General features: G+C 46.5%; 1 protein-coding gene across 2 annotated transcripts in view; it reads left to right on the top strand.

Moving 5' to 3' along the window:
• The first annotated feature begins 18,180 nt into the window (after positions 1 to 18,180).
• The window catches only part of HNF4G (hepatocyte nuclear factor 4 gamma), a 60,295-nt gene continuing 57,248 nt past the window's right edge, over positions 18,181 to 21,227 (top strand). Inside the window, exon 1 of one of the 2 annotated variants that reach the window (XM_081919797.1) lies at positions 18,181 to 18,373. The gene's annotated coding sequence lies outside the window, so the exon portion shown is untranslated. The remainder of the gene's footprint in view (positions 18,374 to 21,227) is intronic. The other variant, XM_081919796.1, reaches the window with a different exon arrangement.

Here is a 21,227-nt window from a genome sequence, read left to right as displayed (position 1 = left end):
AGCAGTCTTCAGAAGGGTCATCTTGATTGATGAGAGTGGAGGCTGTGTTAAAGCCGTCTGGAGCTATCTGTTTGTTTTGACAATAAATCATCCTTTTTAATTAACTACGCTCACTGTTATCAAGCCAGGGACTGGACTCCTGACATTAATCATAGCCACTAAGAACATGATTGGAGCCTGCCTGTGTGTGTGGAGGTGCCAATTGGATATTGAGTTCTCAATGTGAATGACCAGCAGCATCAGAGGCAGGGCAGGTGTGCTGAGTAGACAGGGATAGTATGTGTGCTTTTTGTTCCTCTACATGTGTAGGGAAGCATATCCTATGAACTCTCTGACTTTTCAAAGTTCCACTGGCCCTCATCCCCTTCAATATGACCAAGGTGTCAAGGTTCAGGGAATCCTATCCCTCCCTCAGTGGCAGCCGAAGAAGAAGATAATATGAAGAGTCCTTACCACATAATTTATTCAGTATTCACATAGAGAGACAAAGGAATGTAGTCCTTATTCAATAATGGCATTGCTCCGAGTAAAGCCCAACCCCCTCTATCTTATCCTACATCAGTCCTGTGTCAGCTAATCTGAGCTTTCTGCCTCTGAGCTTTTTGTTCTACTACCCTCAATGCTTGCCTGGTCCTGGAAGGGGGGGGGGGTGTCAGGAATGCTCTCCAAAGACACTGAGTCTGTCAGCTGTCTCTCCCTGGTGCTTCTTCTTCCTGCTGTTCCTCTTCCAATATTTCCCCACTTTCTCCCTCTGCAGCCTCTGAACTATGCCCTTCTGCAAACCACTGTTCTAAATCTATACTGTCCTCCTGTTCTTGTGAAGGTTCATTTATTTACTCTTATTTAATAAGAGTATTGCCAGAAGGCTCTGACTTTGCACTTGTGCTGTACACATGAGATGGTCCATTTGACACACTGCACACCTGGAAATGCAGCACACCTGGGAATTAAAGGAAGCATGGAGAAAAAAAGCATGTCAGTCACCAAATTTGATGCCAGGGCACTGGACTTCACCTCTGCTGGCTTCTGTGAGATCTTTGCAACATTGCGGGGCGGGGTGTCAGTCAGGAGAAGGATTTTGAGCAGAAAAACAGCAGGCCGGAAAATGGTTAAGCAGTGCTCTCCATTCCCTAGACCAGACTTCACTGCTCTAAATTTTCCAATCCCAATCTTTTTGTGTAGGGGAATCTAAACCCCAGGGGCCAAATGTGGTTCTCTGCCCTGTGGCTCTGTGAGGGGAATGGGGGTGGGTGTCTAATAACACCCTTAACAAAATACAGTTCCTAGGATTCTTTAGGGTGACTAATGACAGTTTAAAGTGGTATAATAGTGCTTTAAATGTATGGTGTGAATGTGATCGTAGATTGGATAGCCTTTGAAACAAAGGACTCCTTTGAAGAGAGGCCTGTCCTCTGAAAAATAGGACACACATGCTTCCCCCCCCCTCACCCAGCACTGGGTCTCAGTTGCACACATTTGTGTGTAATAAGTAGTTAGTCGGTAAAAGAAAGTTATTTCCCCACTCCAGCAATGATTTTTTTTCTGAACAAGTTACAGTGGAAAGGGCCTGAGTACAGACATTACGTTAATTGTGGAAACTGTGTCACTCACAGCCTTAACCATAGGTTCATAAATAAGAGGTTTCGTATGTGTGTATACAGTTTCTAAAAACACCACTAAAAGAGGACTTGTCCCTACATTCTGCAGTTAAAATTCACAGTAGAATACTTGTCCAAGCCTCTCTGCTTGTTGAAATGCAGCCTTTCTGCTTTGATTCCTCGGTCAAGAGTGAAAAGGGGCGAAAGCTTTGGGTTTTATTTACTATGTCACGGTGTTAAGATAAGCCTTAAAATTACTTTTTTTGGGTGCACAAACACTGTGATTTCCCATTTAAAAAGGTTATTATTAAAGGGATTTATTCAGTAAAACTTTGGGGACATTTACTTTTTCTAGCAACCAAACAGTCTAAGTCGGTCTCGAACAGTTTAAACCCCAAGTAATTGGATTTTCTGATGGCTCCTTCCATGATTATAGGAAAAGCAAGAGATGCAAGATAGCAATTTTCACCACTGGGAAAACTCTAAAGCTCAGCTAACACAAGAACTTTCATCTTTGGTACTTCATTTCTAAAATGAGATTTGCTTGTTTGCACCTGGCTCCTGGTGTTTTGAGTCCCCCTCCCCAAACTCCACAGCAAAGCGGCCTCGGGTGGGCCTCATCCTACCAGGGTTACTTGCTGCCAGTGGCAGCAGCCCATAGCTCTGTATTGGACAGTTGTGACACCCACCATTTTAATTTCTCAGATGGTTGCACCAGAGTGCTGGACCTTCAGAAGCTTTGGTGCGACCCTGCTGAGAGCACCAGAGTGAGGTTCTTTAGGACCAACACTTTGGGACGAGGACCAAAGAAAATGGGACATCTGGGAATTAAACACAAGCCAGGATCGGCTTCTGTGATTCTGGGTTTCCAACTTAAAACAGGGCGGTTAACGGGTATGAAAGCAGCAAACTGGAGAGAGAGTCAGAGCAACGTTTGAGAGCAACATTTTATTTCTGTTTGAACCCAAGGCTGTGTGGCTAAGGGAGAAACAAGACCCTTTTGGGGTGCTGTGAACCCCTCTATCACAGGTTCAAGTTGTATATATGTATAAATAAACCATATGTCATAAAGACACCACAGTCTCTGCTGTACCTCATTCCCAAAAGGAAACACAACCCTGAATGAGCACCAGGGACCCCTGAAATCTCACACGGCTCGACAGTTGGGGTACCATGCAACAGTACTATGATACCCTTTTATACCCCTGAGAGCTGTTGTTTGTTAAAGGTACTGACAGACCCCTAGTCCCTTCACAGAGCTACACTTCCCAGAGTTCCCTGGAAGAGAGAATAACTATTAAACCACATGTGAGAATTTTAACTCTTGTGAGGGGAATAGCAAGTCTCCTAACAACTCTCAGTACCCTTACAAAATACACGTCCCATAGTTATTTGGGAGAAGCCAAAACTGTTTACAGTGATATCATAGTGCTTTAAATGTATGGTGTGACTGTGGCCTAAGCTACACTCAGAGTAGACCCATTGAAATGTCACCCTATGTATATAGTTGCCAGTGTATAGGGTGCTGGTCACCCCTTGTCTGGCATTTTCAGAAGCTGGAAACAGGCGCTGAAGAAGTCATCAAGTTCCACTAACCCTCCATATTCAGTGAACATGTTTTGAAGTGTGAATTGGGATTTTGAGTTTTTGTTCTTATCTGTAAAAACAGTTGCTTAAACCCAGCAACACAGAATATCAACCTGCACAGAGGCTAAATCCCAAAATGAGAATTACTGGGCTGAAACCTTTAAAAAAAGGTCACACCATCAGACCTGAAATTCCTGCAGCCAATCCTGGATTTTCTAGAGAGGTTGTGCCTCTCAGTGGCAAGGGCAAATCATTCTGCACATGCTCAAAGAAACCCTCTTCATCACTTATGTATGTCTTCTATGGCTGAGGTATAGTTGGAAAAAACCAGGCTCTGTTTTGAGCCCTGTCTCAGACTGGAGCACTGAGTTTGCAGTGGTTTCTGCCCATATTTACTCTCACAGTGTTAGGAATTTTTAAAATATATGTTTCATTGCTTTCTTACCCTTGGAGACAGCCATCCTTATTTTTAACTCCCTTTTCCCATTTGGAATTTGTGTGCATTTGGTTTTTTCATTCGTTCTCCTGTGTAGGTCAAATGTCACCTTTATTCTTACCTTCAAGGAGGTTTACTGACCCACTTTAGTTATTCTAGGTGCACTCAAGAAGACAATGTGCCAAGTGAATCACAATTTTAAAAGATGAATCCCCATTAGCAACACACACGTGTCAGTGTTAGACCCTCTCAACTTTGTTTCTCTACCTGTGGGCAATCTGTTAACATCTCTTCTTCCTGGCTTTGCTTATGTGATGTATTTAGTTATTTATTTATGTTAGCTGTCTTTAACCCACTTACCCCAACAGCTTCGAGGCATCTTACTATAGAATTTTAAAAGCACCAAAAATAAAATAAAAGAGCAGAGCGAAACAGCAGACAACAACCCTCTTACACACACACACACACAGAGAGAGAGAGAGAGAGAGAGAGAGAGAGAGAGAGAGACCCTAAAAGGGTGTGGTTGCATATTGTTGGATTAGGATTCAGGAGAGAGTCAGATCAAACCCCCACTTAGCCATGAAGCCACACTATGGGTGACCTTGGGCCATTCACACTATAGTCACTTCCACACCATACATTTAAAGCACTTGTATAGCACTCCAAGGGACACAGGTGGCGCTGTGGGTTAAACCACAGAGCCTAGGACTTGCCAATCAGAAGGTTGGCGGTTCGAATCCCCGTGACGGGGTGAGCTCCCGTTGCTCGTCCCTGCTCCTACCAACCTAGCAGTCAAAAGCATGTCAAAGTGCAAGTAGATAAATAGGTACCACTCTGGTGGAAAGGTAAACAGCGTTTCCGTGCGCTGCTCTGGTTCACCAGAAGCGGCTTAATCATGCTGGCCACATGACCCAGAAGCTGTACACCAGCTCCCTTGGCCAATAAAACGAGATGAGCGCTGCAACCCCAGAGTCGGCCACGACTGGACCTAATGGTCAGGGGTCCCTTTACCTTTACCTATAGCACTCCAACACGCACAGAGAATCCTGAGAACTGTAGTTTGTTAAGGGTGCTGGGAATTGTAGGTCTTTGAGGCCAACATCCATAACAAACTACAGTTCCTGGGATCTTTTGGCGGGGGGGAAGTGAAGTGGTATAACAGAAGTGCTTTAAATATATTAAGTGAATGTGGTCTCTCACTTATCCTAACTTCACAGTGTTGCTGTGAGGATAAAATGGGAGGCAGAGCATGGATTTGAGCTTCTTGAGAGAAATGGTGAGATATAATAAATAAAGACAGCAGGTCAGAAATTATTAAAAGCCAAAGAGAACAACAGACTTTGCTTGGTACCTGAAATAAAGAAGGCACCAGATGGATATCCCTGAGGAGAGCATTTCACAATTTGAGCATAACCTCTGAAAAGGCCATCTCTTTGGCACCCAAACACCTAGCTGAGTGAGCTGGATGTCTCCGGCAGCTAAGTCTCATAAGAGAGTAACAAACTGTGAGTCATTTAATACGTTGTTGCTGTATTTTTACTGCCAGAGAGGGAAAGAAGCAATTGTGAAACTTTCTGCATCAAGTACCAAAATAATTTGACCTGCCTTGGGTACTATGTATCTGGACATGAAACGTGGGAGATACCATGTGGCTCTGCAGGAGCCATCTGGAGAAGAGTTTCTTGAGAAGATAATAACTGGAGGCTTTATATGGAAGCTGGATTTAACTTCTAGCCCTGTATCCCCTCTGATGCCCATGTTGCATTCTGGCACTGTTTCCTATGCGCACCTCAACCCATCGCTGCATCTTACTGCCTCCTGTCAGCAGAGCAATGTGATCTGGGAAAGGTTGACCTGATCAGGGTAACCGTAGCATATCATCCCACAATTTTTATAGCTACAATCAGTGATATTTTCTAATGTGGTGTGTTATTTATTCACCCAGATTACAGCTATTTTATCTAAGCCTTCCCATTAGCAGAGATTCACTGGGACCAGAATTCAAAGCTTATATTGCCATCTTGTGTTGGGCAACAGAAATAACAGCCCAGTTCATTCTATCAGTACCATCGGCTACATATAGGTATAACCAATCTGAGGGCATGCTACCCCCTTCAGATGCTTCATACACAAATTATATTTTGTTTGTCACCCTTAAAGGCTTCATGCCAAACAGTCTTAGGCTGATCATGCATTGGAATCACCTGGAACAAACTGAGGTGGTGACCACAAGAAACTGAGTTGGTGGCCACAATGTAGTCCAATGCCCTGCAGTGCAGGAATCTTTTGCCCAACATGGGACTTGAACCCATGTCTCTGAGATTAAGAGTCTCATGCTTTACTGACTGAGCTATCCCAAGGATATTTTTTTCTTAAATCACTGTAAATTAGCAGAGGTAACGTTTCTAACCCAGCCCATCCCCTGCCATGCTAGGTTTTTTATTGTTATTATTAAGCACAAGGATTTCTGTTAAAGGTAACTTTCAAAAATAGTCTCTCCCACCTGCTGTATGAAGCATAAGAATCTATTCTTCTGCATCACACTGCTGGAGAAGTGAAATTTTTCACAGGGGAAGGGTTAGGGCCAGAGGCACCAGCTTGTGAAGGCAATTGAGGGAGGGGGACAACAACATCATGTACGTGAGCATCACACCTCCCTCCCTAAACCAGGCAGAGGTGTGTGATTCCTCAGCTGAAGTGGGCTCAGGAAAGGTGAGAGTCACACGCCTCATCAAGCCCAGATGCTGCAATCAGTAAACAATGTATAAAAGGGAAGCAGGGCTGATGTACTGTGTCTTCTCAACTTCTTATGTTGGTTGGAGCACGGCTTGGATGCTCCAAGACTGTGCTTACGTGGGACTGACCTCCAGGTTCCCTCCCCCTGCAGAGGTGGAAACCTGGCCTGATGGGATTTTGGACTTGTGGGTCTGCCGGACTGCGTGCTAGCATCTGTTGTAGGATCGTACACACCAGCGGGACTTACTACCAGGTATCCTGTGATTCCGAGACAGCAAATGCATTTGAATTTGAATTTCAACTTGCTGATTTATTGGCCTAATGCTTGCTACTTACGTACAAGATAGATGGTCTTTTGCGCCTGCCTTCCAATATGGCAGTGCCCTCTTCTCCCTTTACCTTACGAGGGTGCACAAAGAAGGGCAAGGGTTGAACCTCGGTTGTAGGTCCAGGTTCAATCCTTGGCATCCCCAGGTAGGTTGGGAACCTCCTCTCTGAAGCTATTCCTAGTCAGTGTTAGCAATGATGGGCTAGATGGACCAGTGTAAGGGAACTTCTAATGTTCTTATGCTGCTATGAAATGATAAAAGGATATTGAAGGAAAGTGATGGCACTGAGTGTCCTCCCACCACAGAGCCTTTCACAATGTCAGTCTAGCAAAATGTCCATCATCATTCCATTGATTTCAATGTGAGGAAGCAGAGAATTGAATGTTTACTTTCTCCCAGAAAGGTCAATTGCAAACATGAACTTATGGGTCAAAGGAAAAGTGACTAAAATGTGGGACACCATTTAGGGGTGCGTGCGTGTGTGTGTGTGTGTGTGCAAGCTCCGATGCTGAGATCACATTACTTGAGGCAGGAACAGGAATTTCTCCACCTTAGCTAACTGCATCCCCAGTTAATCACCAGGAAGCAGTGTGGTGTAGTGGTTAGACTGTTCGTACTACAACTGGGGAAACCCATGTTTGAAAACTGATCCAGCCTTGAAGCTTGCTGGGTGATCTTGAACTACTGAGCACCTCTCAGCTAAGCCTACCTCATAGGGTTGCTGTGAGGATAAAAGGAGGGAGAATCATGACATCCTGAACCACTCATTGAAGGAATGTTGGCAGAGGGGAGAAATGTAGTAAATAAAGCATACTTCTCCCCTCACTGAAATGATGGGAAGCATTGTCTTGGAGAAAGCCAATACAGTCTGTCAAATTGATGGGCACTTCAAAGTGACCCAGGGTTCTCTTTCTCAGAGGTTTCATGAGCTTGTTTATATATGCATTAGATCCCTTAGTTAGCTCTCTTTTAAACCTGTTAAATGTGGCATTTGCCAAGTGCCTTCACTTAATGACAGTGGACAGTGACAAGGGAAAGGGGGCTTTGAGTAGTAGCTCCTCAACTGTGCAATGTCCCAGAGAAACCTCTCTAGAGCCTGCATTAATACCTTTGTGGTGCCAGGCCTAAGGTTCCCAGCTCTCCTTTAAATTGCAATGGATGCCTTAAGAATTGTTCTTGTTGTTTTGCCTGAAGGACAAATATCCACATATGATTTGCATCTTCCTAGAAGACATGGGGAGTGGGGAAATCGCTCATTTACCAATAAATCATTTCTATGTACACTCATTTTTTTAATTGCCTAGAAGCGAGAGGCTATGGGTGTGCGTCTCCCACAGTACTCTGTAAAGCAACCCACTCTGGCTCAGAGCAATATGAACGCTGCCTGATCTCACTCAGACTTCTCTTTTCTTTTTTTGAATTAATTTTTATTGATTTTAACATATCAATTATAAAATGTACCACAAAACTTATCACTTATACAATATTTTTTTTTTTACTTCCATCAGCACCTCTGATAATCCACCGTTTTATCTACTTCTTAAACATTTCTTTGTATTGCCTTTAAGTCTCTTAACAAATTATCCTTCCCCATCTGTTTTTGCAATACTTCCAATAATACTCCTCACAGAACTTCTTGCAAACCTACAAATGCCGTCTGATCTTCACAAATACTTTTCAAATAGTCCGTCAATTTACTTCAGTCTTCCGTGAATTTCTGGTCCCGTCGGTTTCGAGTTCTTCCTGTTAGTTTATCGATCTCACTCAGACGTCTCAGTCTGGTTTGTTCTCCCCAACCCCCAGTCACTATTGGGAAAACAAACAAAAAATGGTTTTAAGACACCCCCCCCCCCTTTTGACAGAAGTGGGTGAAAACTGCAGGCATATTAGTCCCCGCCCGCCCACCCAGGCTGCATGAACCTGCCAAATTACAGACAGAGTTTATGCCTTTTAGAGATCCCATTGCTACTGTGTTTTTGACCTGTGGGTGCATATTCATAAATAAACTGAGTGCATAGGATCATGCTATAATTCTGCAACCCTATGCGCTACACTGTTTAATTGTTAGCACTTTCCCCTTCAACTTCCATCTCACACATTATAAACAGGTAAAGAATGAAATGCGGCTGGCAGGAACTGCCCATTCTCCGAAACATTGTTTCCATTTGAATGTGCAAGCTAGTGATGGGTGTCTGGAAATGGATTAACAATTCAGTCTAAAGATGGGCGGTTTAAGGAACCCGGCTTGTCATTTCCCGGAATGCCCACTAGATGGCATGGCTAGGTTTCTGAATACCTTTGCGCTGTGGCGCTTGAACTTGCAGTTTTGAGGATGCCCAACTGCCTCAGGATGGTTACCAACATCCAAGGCCTTTAAGAGATTGGCAGTGCAAGCCTAGACTCAGTAGGTCCTACTCCCAGGCAAGTGGCTATAGCCTCAGGAAAGCCCTTTCTCTCTGCCTTGGAAAACAAATGTAAGAATTCCTTCCAATACATCTTATAACAATTCTTCTAACATTCTATAGAAGGAATCTCTCCATCCTTATTAAAATATTTTGTATCCAATGTTCAGGGAAGTTTTTAATGTATGATATTTTAGTGTTTTCTGGTTTCTATGGAAGCCGCCCAGAGTGGCTGGGGAAACCCAGCCAGATGGGCGGGGTACAAATAATAAATTATTATTATTATTATTATTATTATTATTATTATTATTATTATTATTATTATTATTATCATGAAATGGAAATATTAAATTTCCATTCTGATCAGTATCTGTTTAAACTGGGAATTGTTCATCCTGCTGATTTCGGCAGTTGGAATTTGCCAAGTGTCTTCCATTGCTTGGTCATCTGCAACCCAGTTAATTTTGGGATCTTTAGACTAAAATCCCATACCTGTTTGTCTGGGAAGAAGCTCCGCTGAATTCAATGGGGCTAACTTCTGAGAAGGCCAGACTCGGATTGTGCTGTTGATCTAATTACCAAGAAATAAACCAAATGTGTTTATGTGTAAAAGTGTACAGTGGTACCTTGGGTTACATACGCTTCAGGTTACATACGCTTCAGGTTACAGACTCCGCTAACCCAGAAATAGTACCTCGGGTTAAGAACTTTGCTTCATGATGAGAACAGAAATTGTGCTCCAGTGGTGTGGCAGCAGTGGGAGGCCCCATTAGCTAAAGGGTGCTTCAGGTTAAGAACAGTTTCAGGTTAAGAACGGACCTCTGGATAGAATTAAGTACTTAACCCGAGGTACTACTGTAATTCCATGAAGCCCTGTGATCTCTAAACACTCATAGAAGTCAGTCACTGGAACCAATGGCAGGTTTACTTATAAGGAAGTATAGGAGCCCTTCTACACTTCACAGCAGGGGTAGGCAACCTAAGGCCCCTGGGCCACAAGTGGCCCACAGGGGTCATTTAACCGGCCCCTGAGCCACCCCCAAAATGAGCCGCCCACTCAGCGAGTCCCCACGTGTTGCGCTAAACCAGCGTGGTGCGGGGACTCGCTTCCGCAGCACCGGAAATCACAACTGCGTAGGTGCTGGGAATCATGGGTGCATGCGCAATCTGGCCCACGAAGGGATCTCTGCTGGAATGAATTGGCCCAGGGGAGCTAAACCTTGCCAACCCCTGCTTTACCCAAAACAGGGTTGTAGAATTTTGGACTGTATTACCTCAGAGCACAGGAGGGGAGGACACAGTGTTTGTAAACGCCTCCACAAAAACAAAACGTGACAACCTCCACTCCCTGCGCGTAGTAATCTAGCCCATCAGGAACAAAACTATGCTAAATCTTCCTCGCAGATGGGATAGTTCATAGAGCTGGAGTGTGTTGTTTTGGGGGGAGGCAGTGGCGTAGCGTGGGGGGTGCAGGGGGGGCCGGCCGCACCGGGCGCAACATCTGGGGGTTAGGGTTAGGGGGCGCAAATCCACGGGTTAGGGGGTGCAAATTACTTGCCTTGCCCCGGGTGCTGACAACCCACGCTACGCCACTGGGGGGAGGAAGCTCAACATCTCTGAGAATTCTACCACTTCACTTCAGTCTGACTTCCCATCCTGAGTTGTTTGTTTGTTTTAAAACACAAGAACAGCACGTGCTTTGTTATGGAAGATGAAACTAGCTGGATCTCACGGCAGGGCAACCGGTCGCTCTCACGCCCTCACTAAGGTCCATCCTATGCACGCATTCCCTCGGACAATAAACTTCGCTGGGCTAACTTCTGACGCCGGCGACATCCGGAGAAATCTGCAGTCTTGGAACGATTGCTGCAACCCTGCAAATAAACAAGCCGGTGTGTGTGTCTCTAATGGAGACTGGGGCTACTGTTTCCAAGGAAAGCACGCGCATAGCATTTCCTTGTGTCGGCTGACTGACCTTCCCCCGCGACTGCTGGGTGCGGGGGCTCGATTCTGGGGATCGTGCGCTCGTTTCCGTGCGCTTCGCGAAACTGACCCGCTGAGTTCAGCCCCAGGGCGTGTCCCGCCCTCAGATAGTTGCCAATGCGCCTCGCCGCGCTTTGCATTGCGCCTTGAACCAGCCTGCGCCTGTCTCCCGGGTGCTTTATTGCCCCTGCAATAAAGGGGATTGTAAAAGAGAGGGGGAGGGAGAGAGTACAGCCTGCCAGTTCAGAGTTTCTGCAGGTGCCTTGACAATTGTGCTCAATTTGAGAGGGTGGGGTTAAAGAACAGATAAATTAATAGAGGAAAGCAAGCCCCTTTGCCAAAGATATTCAGAGAACTTGGCATCCGACCCCTTTCTCACGACGGAGGGCTTCGCTGGCTTGCAGGGACCTAGGCAGCGGGGCCCGATCCTATCCGAGTTGACTTGGAAGCCAGGTCCTACCGCAATCCAAGGGAATGACTCCCAACTCAAGCTGCATAAGATCGCAGCGCTTCGGGATCGGCAGCACCTGACGCAAAATGAGCTGTATCCTGGGCCTGCCATATAAGAATTTGGAGGGGGAGGGGAAGGGGTGCAAGCAGCAACGAGGTCTGGCTAACCACTGTTACGTTCTTCGATAGGGTTGTTTCAGGACAGATCACCACATCTCAATTTTTTATTGAAATTGCTGTACTGTACCTTATGTGTCACACTTCACTGGCGTGAATCAAAATTTCCTATGCCTTATAGTTTTCGAGTTCTGAGGTGTGTGAAAATTAGGGAAATATATACATGCATGACTGGCAGCTACTACAGGCATATGGGTACCTCCCGCTGGCAGCTGCTACAAGCACCGGATCCTGAGGGGCTTCATCCGCAGCATTGCTGTTTTTGATTGGGCTTTTTAAAGTGAGGGATTAAAGGGAAGTGTTCAGGCCCACGCTTTCTGTTCAGGTCTTGCAGCAGGATCATAGACGTGTTTACACAACGAGTTCAATGTGACTCACTCCCTAGTCCCTGTGTTTAGAATATGTAACCTAGAGGAGAACAGGACCGGTCTTAATTCAGCTTCCTTCCTTCCTTCGAATTAAACCCCGCACCATTCAAAAGGGCAAGGGAGCTACTTGACATTCTCCCTAGGTGCTGGTCTGTTGAAATTATGACCACGGAGTGGACCTGTCTCAAGAAGTGGCTGAGAAATCGTCCTCAATAGGGACTAGGAACCTAGGAGGCTATCTTAAGAGGAGTCGATACAGGTACTGTGTTGACAATGGCAATTTAGGGTTTCAGGAGACACCATTTCCACAGATCCATCAGAATCGAACTGGGAACTTTTTGCATTCAAACTATACGTTCTACCATAAAGGCTTTGCCAGTCCTAAAATGCCATATAGATTAGAGTGGCACCAAATCCTGCTATGTTAGTGGTGGGAATTGGGGACCTGTTTATGGATTCAGGAAGGGGCAACAATTGAGGCAGGGTCTTCTCAGATGGTGCATTCTCCCCATATTTCACGCCTCCGCCCCCTAACCGGCTGTGTTCCCCTCCAGTCGTTTATACATAATTAGGTGGGGAGGGGTGTTTGTGTGTTTCTCAGATTTCAACATTTCCCAAACGATTTAAGGTATATATGAGCGCCTCTCACAAAATAGGACCGTCAGAATATCCTCGGTTAACCTCTAGTGAAATTAGGCGTTTGGCTCTTTCTAAATCAAGCTTTTAAATGTAAGTTTTCTAAAGACAATGACACTAGCGAGACTGACTGTTGCTTAACTGCTGGAGATTAATTTCGCTTTAATTGCTAGTCTTATTTGACTGCTCCTCTGGTTATCCAGGACAGGGGGTCTGCAGACTTCAGGCTTGCCGGAAGGGGGATCTGCTTTGAGCTTATTGGTTTTGCTAGAACACCAAGATCCCCCAAGATCCGCCTGGTGTCAAAAGCCAGATCCTTAAAAATTAAAGGACCCCAGAGCCTACGGATTTGCTTCGAGTCCCAAGAATTGACCGGAGCTCGCAGTCTTTCCAGGAGAGAGGGGGAAAGCACGCTCTGGTTGCCCCAAGCCATTTAAAACTGGAGTGGGTGAAGTCATTTAGCGGTTGATGCAATCGGAAGTCCAAAATGTTTGCAAATCAGCAACTAGCTATAGAGCCAGGTCTACCTTGCGGACACTCTGAAGATATCTTCAGAAGAGAAGGGGATACAAAACAGCATGATTAGACTCCATACAGGATCCCTTGGAAGGCGGAAGTCAATTCCTTTGTGATCCATGGGACTTTATTGCCATGTAAACTGGGAGGAGAGGGAATGGAAATATGACAATTGATCTGAATGGGTATTCAGTTTGCTTCTGTGATGTGTGGTTTCTGTGCAGTCCCACGTTGCTGAATCTACTTTCTAACGTTGTCCTTCCAGTGTGTGTGTGTGGGGGGGGGGGAAGGTTCATTTGCAGTGTACTTTTGAGGAGACCACGAAATCACGGGGTCCTCGTGAAAGGGGAAGGGAGCTTTTCGAGAATTCCTTCCTGGCGCTAGCCTGTTGTTGGTGTTCTCTGTCAAAATATGTCCTTTTAAATGCCTGTTCCCTTATTAAGGGACACAGGAAGGCTTCGCTAAATCCCGATGAATTGTCCTAAATTACCTTCCAACGCGACTGCTGCGACTAAGAACCTCACAGTTCACGATACGTCCACATTGTGCGCTGGTTTCGTCCGGCACGCTTTTTGCCGTCTTGCGTTCGCGCAGCCCTATCCTACGCATGTTTGCTTACCAACAAGCCTCGGTGGGGTTTTAATACAAGCTGCACATGAGGCAAGCTGAACATAGGTTCGCGAGCTCCAGTTCCATGGGATCCGGCTGCGATGGCGCGCCAGCGCGCAGTTTGAGACGCTTCGGTTCGTGATTTGCAGGCCAATGAAATAGTCCCGCGGGGAGATGGATTGCCAGTCTTAGGATCGGGATCTCATTCGGCCTCCTTGAAGCCCCCCCCCCCCCCGCCGGCATCCCCAACCATTAAATGACTATTCTACCGTGTAAACCTCGCTTAGAAATATATGGAAACTCAACCAGCTACATTCTAGTTAGAATTTAACCGAGTTGCAAAAAGAACTATAAATACGTTGGCCGCTGCGATCAGCGCCCGGTGCTCGCTCTTTTCAGCATATCCCGGCAGTGAAGCCTTAAATTAAGATCTGCATTGTAATGTAAATAAACAGGTAAAGATGCAGCTGTCAGGAAGGCAGGGACGAGGCAAGCTTCACCTGTTGAATTTATACTTCCAGATCGTTCACTTTTCTTCTCTCCAGGAACTCAGTTTAATTTCGCGAAGGAGGGGATACATTCGCAGCCGCGACCCCCGGACTCAATTCTGTTCAGGAGTTCATGGCTTTATTTAAAACCATATGGTTCTGGCAGAACCAAACCCGAGTATAGAAACCTATCCCACCGCCAGCAAAAGTCCTATTTCTCCCAGGGAAAGCTATTGGCGCCGAAATCCTAAAATAGACCACCCTGCCACCGAAGTCCCATTCGTATTAGTACAAGGTTAGGATCGCTTCCTCTAGTTTCACATGATATGTTTTAGGCTTGGGATGGCAGAGCAGTAAGTAATGTCTCTGGGCATATACAGAGTGCCTTCTCCGCCCCGCTAAGTAACGAAAGCCTCCCATCCTCCCCCTCTTGGCGGGATCCGGCTTTCTGGGTAAAAGGAAACGCTTGAAAAAGAGTATTTCTCTCTTAAACTAAATTTACTAGCGTCCCATCCCAAACAGCATTTCTTTAAAACGAACCATTCGGCGGATTTTCAAGTTTGTCACGCGTTAATTGCCAAGTGTCTGAATGAAACCCGGATTTCATTTGCGAGGATTAATGGGGCTTCCTTTTTCTTCCTCGGAACATGACCATGTGTTTAGGATCTCTGCCAATATTGTCGCACAGCCTAGCCTAGAATTTGCTTTGCTGTCCTGTCCTCTGTGCGTTTACACGGGATTAAGAGCCCCCCCCCCCATCAAGGATACTTCCTCCGGAATAGAATCGCAACCCGAGTCCCAGTGGGAATTTAACAGGAGCGTAAAGGGAAGGGGCTGCGGATCCGGCTGAAAAGAAGGCGCTTCGTTGTGGTGGCATCCAAATATCTCCTCCCTTTTGCAGCCTCTTGTTTCACACGCAGCTGAATGCAGCTGCAAAGTTCTGGATCGGGGATTTAAGCAGTGAAAAGAGTCGAGCAGCCCTCTGCTTTTGTCCATCTTCCTAAAGTAGAAAAGCCTGTTTCAGGTTTAATTGTTTTTGAATGCCAGTCACGATTATCTTTTTAAAAAGAGAATCAAGACTCAACCACAGCAGATCAAATAGCTGTTTACTTCTGTGGTTCTGGTTTAATTCCGGCCACCATCCCGTTGGTAAGGCTCCTCCTGCATGTATTTGACACACACGAAAAAAGGAGCAAGGCAGGCTTTATCTGAGGAGGTTGAGCTCCTCAAATCTACACAGCACTCTCCAGATTTCAAGTGCAGAAAAAGCTGAGGAGTTCTGCAAGACCGGAAAGCTTGCCTATTGCCCTGCGCCAAAACAAGCTGGTCCAAGAGAACGCGGGGGGAAGTGGGGGAAGAACCGCACACCCACGCGGCTCTCCCCCCCCTTGCCTCCTCTCATTTGTGTGTGTGTGTCCTTCCTCCCATGTTATTTTTTTGGGGGGGGGCAGCAAAGGGAAATCTGAAAGGGTATGTATATCATAGGCCTCTGCGCGGTTCTCCGCTCCCTTTTGGCAATCTGGCTAATAACTCTCTGTCCGAACAGGAAACTGCAGTAAGCCTCCAGCTTGAGAGATCCACCGCCCGATCTATGCAGAGTTAGGCGCGCAGAATCTCGCAGATTTCAATCGGTTTAGGCGCAGCCAGCGCTGCTTCGCCTGCTTCTTTTACATCCATTGCCTTGCTGGGACAGGGATCATGTTTAGCTTCCATTCCTACCTCAAAAGTCCTCCTCTTCCAAGAATACCTAGCTGAACATTCAGATCGTTTCACCGCTAAGGCTGTCACAGAATGCGAGCAATTAATATTCTAATCGGGGGGCATTTGGTCTTTGATAAAAGGCAATGGCTGCAACCCTCAAATTATGTACTGCACATCCGGGGTTAATGCATCCTTTGCGGCTGTAGCTCAATGACTAAGCACCGCACGCAGAAGGTCCCAGGTTCCAATCCTCGCATCTCCCGGTGGAAGTGGGGTTGATCCCTGCCTGAAACCCTGGAGAGCCACTGCCAGTCAGTGTGACCAACGGTCGGACGCGGAATTAGAAAGCTTCCTATGTTCCTGGGCGAAGCGGAGCTTCTCAATGGAAGGCGAGTTTTATCTAGCAGGGAAGCCAGTACAGTATAGGCAGGAGAGGACGGGGCAATTGTTGGGTCAGAGTCAGACCCGAAGGCCTATAAATGCAAGAGATGGTTAGGAAAAGCACAAGAGAGAACAATATCCAGAGAGAGAGAGAGAGAGAGAGAGGTCAGGCTGCAATCTTATGCGCACTCAGCTGGGAGTGAGCGCCATTGAATTAATTGGCACTGACTTCCGAGGAGGCCAGGCAGAATGAGTAGAAGCCACTCCCAAGCGATGATGAATGAGGAGAGCAAGATTGATGCTGCCAACTGTGCTTCCTCGGACATCGTCTCTCTATTGAGGCCAAGTCTGACACTATCAAATGTGGAAATGATTCCACCGCGACACTTCCAAGCTGCTTGCAGAATACCCGGGGAAATTGAAAAGCTCCTTTCCCTGAAAGTTACTCTTGTGAATTATTTGCGTCCGTTTATTCTACGGAGGCAGCTGAATTTGGCCTATCAAAATGGACGTGAGCGCGTATTAGCTTTGGAGTGAGACAGAGTTCTTGAAAAGGCAGTAGACTTTTAGGTGGGGGTGGAGAGGTTCGTTTGAATCACAACCAATTCAGCCTAGGCGGAACACGGTTAGGTCCTACTCATTTGAAGACAATGTTTAAATCCGTGCTTAAACTTATTTCTCGAGGGGAAGGGTTCGCGTTTCCTTTTAATACAGCCCTCACAGGGTAAGCGAAGTCAAAACAAGAAATGCAGCGCAGTGCAATCCTAGACATGTCTACTCAGCAGCCCTTCTGAAGTCACTGGGACTTATTCCCAGTAAGCAAGTACAGAATTGCAGCCTTACTGAGCATTCTCCTTACCGAGCAATTCACTAAACCGCAGCCCCAAACAGATTTTACAGCAAAATTCTAACCATGTATCAACTCAGACGCAAGTCCTATTGACTTTAATGGGACTTTCCCCCAAGCATGTGGGGTTAGGATCGCAGTCTTGGATGCACGCTAGCTTCAGGTGGAGGCGAAATGAGCTGCTTTTCGTCAGCGACCTACACGGCTCACTAAAGAATACGAATCGCAGGAAATCCATGTAAGTTCTGTGGCATTCATATTCTGGACACAAATGCTCAGGATCGCGCGCAGAGTCTGAAAACTGCCACCCTGCCCTTACTTGAGAGTAAGCAATATTGAGCGCAAGCGATCCTCAGTTGCCTCGCTAGTACTAAAACCTTGGTGCACCCCAGGAAACCTCATGCTGAGGAAGCATGCGCGGGATCCTGTAGGTGACAGGCGGTCGCTATCAGTTGCACTTCCCTCCCCGCCTTTATTTATGGCAACCCTCCGCATTCAAACCCGGGACCAGATCCCCTGGAACGAAACGGGTTTGCTTTCCAATAAACACACAGGAGATCGGGTTTAGGAGACAAGACGTAAAGGCTGCCTGGTACTCGAAACCCCTAACCTTTCAATTCCCTGGCTAATTTGCTGGTTGGGAGAATTGCACTCTGCATGCGCTCAGAGGCACGCTCGCCTCCTTTTTTTCTTAATGCGCGTTCGGGCGCCGAGCTCTAGCGGTCAAGCCGGAAAGCTGCAGGGGACGGGCAAACCGGGCCCTGTCGTGCGACGAGGAAAGGTAGCCCTGCGGCGGCCGCTTTCAGTTTCCCTCAAGGCTCCTGGTTACTGTTTAACATCCCCACCCACGTTTCAGTTTGTTTAGTAAATCGATCTGATGCCGCTGGGGCTCCGTCTCTCGCCCCGTCGCCATTGCGCCAAAGTGAAGAGATTCCCCTCCAAGGCATAGATCTCTGCTCGAAGGAGCTGGGCGAAGCGAAAAAAGCCCAAGGCCCAAGAGGGGAGGAGGAGGAGGAGGAGGAGGGAGACGAGAAAGTGGCGCGCTGGGGGCGGGAGGAGGCGTGGAGATGCTCGGCAACCGCCGCTAAGCTGACCCGCCCGAGGGCCAAGGAGCAACTCGACCCGGCAGGTAAGTTTCATTCGTGCCGCTGGCGCCTCCCGGCAGAGCGAGCGCGGCGCAGCGCCTCCCGCCTCGCACTGCCCTTCCTGGCCGGGACGAGACGAGGACAGCGCGCAGCCAAATTCCTCCGCGTGCTGAGGGCGAGCCGTGCCAAAGCAGAGGATGTGACAGAGCGAGCGAGAGAGCGAGCAATGGCTTCTGGAGATCTGGGGTTGTGTGTGTCACGTGCCCGCCTTGCCTGGTGGGCAAACCTGCACGCCCACCACGTGTCACCCCCTGAAAGAGCTTCGTATGGATGGGCTCTTGATTTGGGGAGGGGCAACTTCCCTTCCTTGCCCCCCACAAAGGGTAACTCCCCAGTTGCTATTCTGCTCTTGTTTTACTTGCCCAATTAACACTGAAATGATTTTTAAACTCACGACAGACTCTTTAAAAAGAAAAAAAAAGTGTGGACCTCCTGCAGCATGCAGAGTTTTTCTTTCATCCCACAATGACAAACCACACACACACAACTCCTGCTGGGTGGGCGCTGGGAGCACTCCAAAGAAACAGGCTTCCCCTCCCAGTGGCTCCAGATAGTCAACAAAGAGGCGTGGCTTGAGACATTTCTTCCTTGTTGGTCATGTGATTACAACACTGGAAGACAAACTCTTGAGGACTTCTGATGGCAATCAGAGATTCCATACAGGTAGGGGGTCCACTATGGATGTGACAGAGTTTGTATCTATAACAGATGCTGGGAGGAGGGTGGGGGGGCTTCCAATCACAATTGAACAGGAAGACTTCAGGGTCCCAGTTACCCAGCAATGCACCATATTTTGGTTTTGTTTCCCACTGACAGCACACAACATTCTGTGGGTACTCGGTCTTCATTGGGCAGGATTGTTTTTTGGGGTGTGTGTGTGGTTCCCCCTCAGTTTAAGTAATAATAATAATTTATATGCCGCCCATGTGGGTGAGTTGCCCAGCCACTCTGGGCAGCTTCCAACAAATCAAAACGTAGTAATACACCAAACATTTAAAACATTAAAAAAATTATCTCACCAGTGCAAACTTCAGGGTTGCTCTGAGCATGCTGATAACCCAAAATGAGGCCTCTTGACACTCAGTTCCTGAGTTCATTATTAGACGGAATGCTACCCATAATCTCCCTCATTTTGAGGTGGAGGGTTTGCAGGAATAGGGATTTCTCCACTTCAGAGCTTACATTGTTTAATGTGGTAATAAGCATGCATGCAAGGCCACACGCCACTGTTGAACACAGCATTCCTAGCTAGCCTATTTTGTTTAAACAAGCTCCAATAGCTCTGTGCTGCCACATCTGGTTGGTTAGTTTAAAATCAATAAGTGAAATCCAACCCTCCTCTTCATCAATGCATCTTTATCATATCTCTATCCTGCCTTTTTCCTCCAAGGAGGTCAAAGTGGCATACACTCACAATAGCTTCTTCCTTTTATCCTCACAACAACCCTGTGAGGTAGGTTGGGTTCAATGAGCTTCATTCCTGAGCAGGGATTGGGAACCTGACTCTATTAACCCCATCACAATTACCAGGCCTTTATGCTTCAGCTATGGTAGCAGTCAGTGTAGTGGTTAGAGTGTTGGACTAGAACCAGACAGGCCAGGATTGAAATCTCCACTCGGCCATGAAGCTCATTGCATGACCCTGGGCCAGTCCCTCTCAGACTAGCCTCCCTCACAGGGTTGCTGTGAGGATTAAATGGAGAAACAGAGAATTGTGTTCACCACCTTAAGCTTATTCAAGTAAAGGTAATAATAATAACAGCAACAAATGGATGGGACTTCTGCACCTTTAATAGCTGTGTTTGAGCAGAGTTTCAGCACAACTATTAAAGCTGCAGAAACCCTGTTCTTCTGTTTTTCTTTTACCCAGCAACCCTATGCTGTACTCTTTTTCAGCCATGTTATTTCTTGGCTTGATGGACCCAACTTTCCTACCTTCTAGGACTGGTTTCTAGTTCTTAGCCAGCTCCACAAAGTCCTTAGGGCTTTGGTGTGGTTTTAATTCCAGCCAAAAACACAATTTCATCAGGCATGTAGTGCCATGTTGAGAAAGCTGAACCTGCTTTCCAGATCCCCTCTTTGACAAAACTGATTATGATGACCCGGAATCGGCTCACTGGTTGGCACAGAGTTAAACACCGTAAGCAGTACCTAATAAATTACTGTGTGTCCTATGCACAACTGCATAGATGTATGCCCATTCAGTTCAAGGGGGCTTATTCCAAGGTAAATGGGAATAGAATTGCGGCCCTAGATGCATTTTACCTCCTAATCCTGTCCACGGTTACTCAGAAATAAGCCATACTGTGTTCAACGGGGGTTTACTGTTAGGGATGTGTGGATAGGATTATAGCCTTAAAGTATGATGTTTGCATTTTATGCAATATACACAAGGAGGAAAGAAAACCATGACAATGAAATATTCTGTTAAAGCCAGATATGGGGAGAGTATTGTGAACATTTTATTGATCATCCCTTTCTCTGTTTCTCTTCCCCTTTGTGTGTGTGTGTGTTTGTGTAAAGGGAGTTAAGGTGGAAAGCACTTAGAATGCTCTTTTGTAACCTGCTCCATACTTCCCATGATTCCTCTGTCGCTCTGCAGCTTTGAGGAAGGAAAAAAAAAACACCACAGTTAAAAATGCTGTTTTCATTGCCTGGTACTCAATTCCCTGTCCCTTTCTTCCTGTCTCACAGATGCATGGCAGCTCTGCCTGAGGCTCACCTCATACACATTAAAAAAATCAGGTGTAGGACAAGATCCCAATGCAGTTGCCTTGTTCAGAATGTTGTCTTTCATTTTAGTGGCTCATGCAACTGGAGCACACACACAAAAAAACT

This window comes from Podarcis melisellensis (assembly GCF_964234715.1).
Source record: "Podarcis melisellensis genome assembly, chromosome: 7".
In the NCBI taxonomy this organism is placed as follows: Eukaryota; Metazoa; Chordata; class Lepidosauria; order Squamata; family Lacertidae; genus Podarcis; species Podarcis melisellensis.
The sequence above is the reverse complement of the archived record's forward strand: the minus strand, read 5'-3'. Positions and strand labels throughout refer to the sequence as shown.